The sequence below is a fragment of the Sapajus apella genome, unplaced genomic scaffold (genome assembly GCF_009761245.1).
Source record: "Sapajus apella isolate SASKATOON/1434 unplaced genomic scaffold, GSC_monkey_1.0 scaffold35, whole genome shotgun sequence".
Lineage (NCBI taxonomy): Eukaryota > Metazoa > Chordata > Mammalia > Primates > Cebidae > Sapajus > Sapajus apella.
This window is the reverse complement of record NW_022436975.1, coordinates 2,824,962-2,833,175: the sequence shown is the minus strand read 5'-3', so window position 1 is coordinate 2,833,175 and position 8,214 is coordinate 2,824,962.

Here is an 8,214-nt window from a genome sequence, read left to right as displayed (position 1 = left end):
CATGAAGATAAGGAATGAGACTCAAACAGTGCCATGGTTTGAATGGGTCTCCTCGGAAATTGAGGTGTTGAAACTGACTGGCCCATGTAATGGAATTAGGAGGTGGGGCCCTTAAGAGGTGATTAGGTCATAAAGTTTCCTCCATCATGAGTGGGATTAGAGGACCTTACAAAAGGGCTTGAGAAAGAGAGATTGTCCCTTTTGCCCTTCCACTTTCTCCCATGTGAGGGCAGAGCAAGAAGGCCCCTCTTCACCGGACAGCAGATGACTGCATCTTGATCTTGGGTTTCCCAGACTCCAGACCTGTAGGAAATAAATTTCTGTCCTTTATAACTTACCTAGTTTTAGGTATTGTGTCATAGCAGCACAAATGGACTAAGAGAAAGAGTAAAGAGCATTTGCTCAGTAGAACGCTGCCATTTATGTCTATGGTAAAATTGAACACTGCCTTGGGAGCCTAAATCCCTGGTTCTGTCCACAACCGTGTTGTGAGGCCGCCCTAACTCATACTTCTCTATTAGAAACCCCGAAGGGAGTTGGGAAACCAGTGTTAAGAGAGGCTTGAACACCTTCCCTGGGAAGCCGAATCAAGTCTGACAAAAATGACTTGAATGGCTCCTGTCAAGATGGTGAACTGAGCACACATTTGACTTCTATTCCTCTATAGACCTCACTGACATAAATGTATCAAAGAAACAAACCCACCTAATGAATATAGCACATGGATGGAAAATCAGAAGTACAAGGGCCACTCCCCAAAATGCTGAAAGCCAGACCAAAAAAAAAAGGAAGTACAAGATTTGGACAGCAGAAAAAGCCAGAGCCTCCTGTGAACTATGGCACGATTACATGGGGTGGTGTGAGTGAGTGGCCTCCCTGCCACCTGGAGGGGTCTGGTGCACAGAACAATCAGTCACACACAGAGACTGGAGTCAGCTCTGTCTAAAAGCCAGGGTAAGCTCACAGCAAAGAATCAGAAGCTTTCTCAATGAACAGATTAAAGGTACCGTTGGGGTAGTCGAAGCTAAAAATGGGGGTTTTATTGTCAAGAAATGAAATCCTCTTTCCTCTGATATTGCAGGCATCTCACAGACTTAGGTCGAATCTCACAGCTGATTCATACATGAATTTTAAATATTTGGACATCAAATTTCTCAGCACCAGCAATTGATAATAGAAGATGTTGAGACAACATCTTCAAAGTTCTGGGGAAAAACATCTTCAACCTATCATTCAAATGTTAAGAGAGAACAGAAACATTTTTTGAACCTGAAAAGATTCACTAATTTTACCTTTCATGTTTCCTTTCCACAAGTAAAGCATGTTAAATATCTAAAGAATTTCTCAACTTAAAAGTGCGATTTCACCCAAAAATACTAATATAACTAACAAATTTAGGCAGCAGTGGTAGGAGAACATTAGATCTTATAAATCTCAATTTTCTATTTTTCACTAGATAACATCTAGCCATAATGAATCCTAAATTAGAAACATATGCCTGTCATTTAGATTGGAGGTGGCAATCTAATTAATAAGAAAATCAATGAATGAGCTTGAGAAAATCTACATTCTTCAATTTCCAAATGTTTTACTATGTAGTCACTTGGCTTAATTTTTTTCTCAGTTTCTTTATTTGTAAAACAAAATATTTATATTAAAATTCTCTGACAGGAAGCATGTTTTAAGGTAACTAATGGAGGAGTAAAAGTAAATACACTTTCATTTAAAATATCCTTCCACAACTTCTTAAACTCAGGTTTCCTTGTCTGAAGCAATGCACACTTCTCAAGGACGGAGAGGTTTTTTTTGTTGTTGTTGTTTGTTTTTTCCTTAAAAGATACTTGCATTTCAAATCTCACTACATTTCGCTGTATCCTTCAGCTTTCAGGAAACTTCTTAGTATCAAAGTTGTGCTCTAATTTTAGACAGCCGGATGACACAGCTATGTGTGTCTATTTTACCTTTAATTCTATTACTTTTAGTCAGCAAGGAAATGTGGCCCTCAGTCCAGCCACTGCAAGCAGCTGAGTTTTGCCTTAGCTACTTGAGCTTGGAAGAAGACCCGGGACCCAGAAAGAAGCACAGCCTGGCAGACATCTTGACTACAGCCTTGTGAGATCCTGAGCTGCAGACCTGGCTGAACTGCGCTTGGACTCCCAACACGTGGAAACTGAGAGATAATAACACATGCTGTTTTAAGTCATTACATTTGTGGTCATTTGTTATATGACAATAAAAAAGCTAATATATCAGAAGAGACAATGATGTCAGCTCTCTGGTTATAAGAGACCTGCCTACTTTTAGGGCAGGATGAAACAATACATAATTGTAGCTAATTAATTTTAACAACTACATGCAAGATTCAATGCTGATATAACATATAGAAAATGTTATCGCCTACCAAAAAAAAAAAAAAAAGCCTACAATCTGGTACAAAAAAATATTACTTTATACATAGAGTATTTCCAACTCTATGTGATGATGTTGCAAAGATTTTTGATAGAATTTAATTTAAAGAAAGCTTGGCCATGCTTTAGTTTGCACAGAGTCAATAGCACCTTTTAATAAAAAGATAGATCTATGACTATTTGCTCCAGACATAAAGAATTGTTTGTAACTTTTATACGTTTGTGATGAAGGGAAAAGTCAACACTTTCTTTAGTGGTAGCTAATAAAGAACAACTGGGGTTTCCATCAGCAGGAATGCAGAAAAAACAGCCTGGCTGAGCTTTCTGGATATGGACAAGAGGGGACAGAGCTCTCTGAAATGGAAAGTCCTGCTTTGGAGATAATCAAGTGAATAGTTCACTGGTCTGCCCTTTCTAGATAGGTACACTCCCTACTGAGGGCTCATATGTCCTCCTCACCTGAGAGCCAGGTACAAACTATCAATTAGTCCTTTTGAAGCACCATGAGTTTCTTCTGAGACCAGTTAAAATGCTGAAGACTTAAAAGCATGTAATTTGTTGCCGAAGAATAAATCATTCACCCTTGCCTTCCTGGGTGGCTTTCAGTCTTCATCTATCAATTCTTCACACTTTCACATTTTGATTTAAAGCACCATTCCTGCTACCATAATGAGTGTGGGTTTTGCGGTTGAACTTGGCCTTGTATGAATGAAAAGAAATGGTTTCTGGCCTCAGTGCATTATTGGGAAACAGCATAAAAGAACACCACACAGACGACAGGCTCAGTGTAGTTAAAATAAATGCTCATTCTGTATGTGACTTGTGGACCATATGGAGCAAAGCCCAGACTAACTTGCCGGGAAATGATCAATATGTTATATGTTATATGTCTCTCTCGTATACGTGAATAGAGAAAATCCCTTTTCTCCCTACTTTGTGTATAGCTTTGCAGCTATTTATGTAGGACATTTGACCTGGCTTTAATTTGGTCATCCCAAGAAGTAAGGTCTGAGGAAAACAGGACTAATGCACTCAATATTTAAAGTAGGGTGAAACATCAGAAATCTCTTCCTTGATTCAGAACACCTTCTATGCTCATTCAGAATAGAACTCATAAAGATGGCTGTTTAAAACCTTGCAAGCATATGATCCATAATGAATGTGACAAGTAAAGTATAAATAACACTGTATACACTTAAGATAAGCTGTTCTGCCACTGATACGTTCCCTTCTAGAGAAGGAATGTAAAAAGAAAAGGCAATCGTAAAAAGAAAAAGAAAAAGCAGAATATTGACTTGAATGCAGTTATTGTCAAGGTGGCATGCTTATTTTTCATGATATTAGTGAGTTCTGCCTTTGTGAAAAAAAAAAAAAAAAACTAAAATATTCCTGCACATTTGCAATGCTACTTTTAGTGAGGAGAATAATGCTAAAAGTGTTCCTTTGATGCAGGTCTTCTGAGAAGCCTAAATATGTAGGACATGGCAAGAGAATTTCAACTGATTCTGAAAATGTTTAATAGCTGCCTTAATTTCTATCCTGGGTGATTACTAGAATAGAAAGGACCAAAAGCCTGGTGCACAGCTGTAATCCCAGCACTTTGGGAGGCCGAGAGGGGTGGATCACCTGAGATCAGGGGCTCATGGCCAGCCTGACTAACGTGGTGAAACCTTGTCTCTACTAAATACAAAAAAAAATTAGCCAGGCGTGGTGGCACATGCCTGTAATCTGAGCTACATAAGAGGCTGAGACAGGAGATTAGCTTGTTCCTGGGAGGCAGAGGTTGCAGTGAGCCGAGATCTGCTATTACGTGCCAGCCTGGGCAACAAGAACAAAACTCCGTCTCAAAAAAAAAAAAAAAAAAAAAGGACAAAAAAGGACCAAAAGCCATTAGGAGGAAGTCAGGTGTTTCGAATAGCTGCGTTCCAGGGAGGTGCTCCCACTTCTTCGTGGGGGGTCCCAGGAGTTCACAGAAAGCCCTTATAGTTCCCCTTCCTCGAGAGTCAATTATATCAGTGACACATTAGTTCAACTCTGTTCTGAAAATGGCTTTCCAGTCTTAAGCTAATGATCTAATTTTATTTACCTTTAACAGTTAATTTGGGTACGTCTACCTTTCTGGGTCTTAGTTTTGCAATGTCTAAAATGAGATGACTAGAAATAAGATCCTTAAAGTCTGTGCTAGGTCAAAGTTCTCTGAGTTCATGATTCTCACTTACAAAGAAGAGCATGTTTATGCTTCCTGTACCACCTTTTTAATATTCAACGGAATTTGGAGAATTAACATCTGCTTTCCCTCCCCTCCCTCAAGGACCACAGTATTTTCAACTTGTAAGTTCTCAGCATTTATTTTTAATTCATGTGAACCAATATATTTTTCCCAATGTAGCAGGAATTCAGTGGTATTTCCCAGTCACCAAAATTCATCAAGCAACTGCCCACCTACCTCAGGAAAGATATAACTTTAGCCACAACTTTTTTAAAGATCTCCTAAACCAACCAATTACTCCAGAATTTATTTTCCAGAGTTTTCAGTCTACGCATGTCCTGGTTTTGAAAAGGAAACGTTCAGCTGCTCTCTGCACTTCATAACTCCTCAGTTTTAAAATCGTAACTCAGTTTTAGAATTGTTGATATTTTTCTTATCATTTTACTATTTTCTCTTCAGTTTTTTTACTCCAGCATCTGTGATTTACTGTGATACTTATATATAGAGGTCCATTTATTTGAAGAACAGCTCATTGAATGCTTTTGATTAAAGTTCCTTATGAAATTATACATGATCAAAAGCAATAATGTAAAAATAAAAAGAAAGTATATTAATCAAGTGAGGTAAACATGATGTTTCCAAAGGCAAATTATCTAGAAAGCTCCAAGGATAGCATTCATCCTTTCTGTCAAAACGATGTGAGTGCCTTTCCTATATAAACTGTACATCTGTGTAGCCAAATGGTGAGTAAAAGGACATTCTGTGTGTAGAAATGTTTCATCAAAGTACCCAACTTGTCCTAGTTTTCTGGGACTTTGCCAGTTTTCCACTGAAAGTCCCACACCTTGAGAAGAAACTCAAACACCCTAATTCCACTGAATACAACAGCTGACAAAATTAGAATAGCAACACAGGCATCACTAATAAGCAATGGGTCTAAGTAGTGATCACCAATACCTGCTAACACCACATAAGGAGACAAGGGAACGTGGTATGCCTTATGAAGGAATCTCATAAAACCACAGGAAAGCATCTTTCCAAAACCCAAGCATACACTAGACCTGAATCTCACTGGACCTCTAGAACTAAACACCCATTTACACAACAAAAAAAGACATGTAAATATGTAAAAGAATCACAGGGATACAGCTAGCAAAATCCAAAATCCAAACTGAGAAACTCTGCCCAAGAGGTCTGCTTTCAATAAAATTAATTTCACTGACCAAATAAAGAGAGATTAAAAAAATAGATAGATTAAAAGGCTAACTTTCCTTGGAAATTTGTCCTACTAGACTATGGAATCCTTGAAGCAGGATTACGTCTTAACCCTGCGTAGGCTCCCATCACTCAGCACCTAGCACAGTTCCCAAAACATGATAGGTCCTCACAAACAGTTTGTTAAATGTTGAATACATATTTTCAGATTCTTCTAACAAAAGTGAATTTTCACCCATGAAATCTAAGGACGACGTATTCATCGTATGCTAGCGGATTTGGCTGGTTAAGGCAAGTAGTAAGTCCATTGACTTAGTGGACGGTAAATATCGGGGACTCTTCAGATTGTTGAAGATACAAAATGTCTTCCTTCATGTCACACTCCTAACAGTTAAGCAATCCTTATTATAAGATTTACATTAGAGTAAAATCTACAGGGTAGATTGTTGTAATCGTATGCACATATAGTATATACTGAAATAGCTTCTTACAAAGTTCCAGCCCAGCAGAGTTATTGAAAGGCAAAATTTAAACTAGATATTGTGTCCCTAAAATAGACATGATGATGGAAATATGGCACAATTGCCTTTTCTTTTTACATTCCTTCTCTAGAAGGGAACGTATCAGTGGCAGAACAGCTTATCTTAAGTGTATACAGTGTTATTTATACTTTACTTGTCACATTCATTATGGATCATATGCTTGCAAGGTTTTAAACAGCCATCTTCATGAGTTTTATTCTGAATGAGCATAGAAGGTGTTCTGAATCAAGGAAGAGATTTCCGATGTTTCACCCTACATTAAATATTGAATGCATTAGTCCTGTTTTCCTTAGACCTTACTCCTTGGCATGACCAAATTAAAGCCAGGTCAAATGTCCTACATGAAGAGAGGCAAAGCTATACACAATGTAGGGAGAAAAGGGATTTTCTCTATTCACGTATACGAGAGAGACATATGACATATAACACATTGATCATTTCCCGACTACTCCCAAAAGGAGCGGGTAGTGGGGGTGGGTGGGGGGATGGAATCCAGTTGTGCCATTGAGATGAAATGGGGAGCATCCTGCGAAGCCACCTTCACATTCTGGAATGAAAATGTACCTTTCAAGGGCCAGGTAACCACCCCCCATTCCCATTTCTGACCTTTAAAGCTTGGAGATGTCTCTGAGTTCTCTGAGTTGCTATTTCTCTTTGAAATGTAAATACTTAGAAAGATAAGTCTCTAGTCTCAGTCTCCTTGGGAACTAACCTAGGTACCTATCCCAGGATGTACCCAGTTGGCTTATTGGGCAGGTGAAGGAAGTTTTATTTTCCTTTTCAATCAGAGCAATTACCTGCATCATTAGAGAAATATTGGCTGTAGATATAAACCTTATAGTACGTGAAAATGTTTCTTAGGGAAGTGAAAACATTTTCTAACATTATATCACATATAATTTCATGGCTCACGAGGGTTGGACTCTTCCCAGGCCCACTGGAAAACCCAGGAATGTGTTATTTTCCCACAACTCTATTTAAAATATATACTTATATGTGAATATTTATGTACATATGTCTTACCCATGTAATTGAATTGAAAGTTCCTTGAAAGGCTCATAATTTCATACTTTCCGGCAATGAATGAATGAGGAGTAAATATTAGTTGAACACCTACTGTGGTTCAATCACTAGAATAGCTCAGGAATAAAAAGATAAATGTTCTTAAAGGCACCTAGAATGGTGAACCCTTTTCAGAAGGTTTTCAACTTACTTTTCCCAGATCCATCAGATGAATCATTATCTATGGCGGCTATTGCATTACGAAATGTATTTCTTAAATAATTGGACTTGAAAGTTAAAACTACTCCTTGGTCTAAGGGACTGCAGGATAGCACAGGCAGAGTAGACTTAGCATAAATTAGGAGTCCTAGGATTATTTAGATGGTAAATGAGCATTGGTTTTAAGTGAAGTCACAACCTGCATTAGCTCCTAACAAGAGCCTCAACCTGTCTTTGAAGCTTTGAAGCCAGATATTAGCTTCTCCTCCCTAGTTGAGAAGGTCCTGAATGGCATCTTCTAATATAAAACTGTTTTGCCTACATTGAAAATCTGTTATTTATTGTTCCCACCTTCATCAATGATCTTATTTAGATCTTCTGGGTAACCTGCTGCAGCTCCTACATCAGCATTGCCGCTTTACCGTGCACTTTTGTGTTATGGAGATGACTTCTTTCCTTAAACCCCATGACCAGCTTCTGCCCGTTCCAACCTTCTCGTCTGCAGCTTTCATACCTCTCTCAGCCCTCGGCCAAACCCTCTCTTCACTGAAGAGAGTTAGGGCCTTGCTCTGAATTATGCTTTGGCTTAAGGGAATGTTGTAGCTGGTTTGATCTTTTA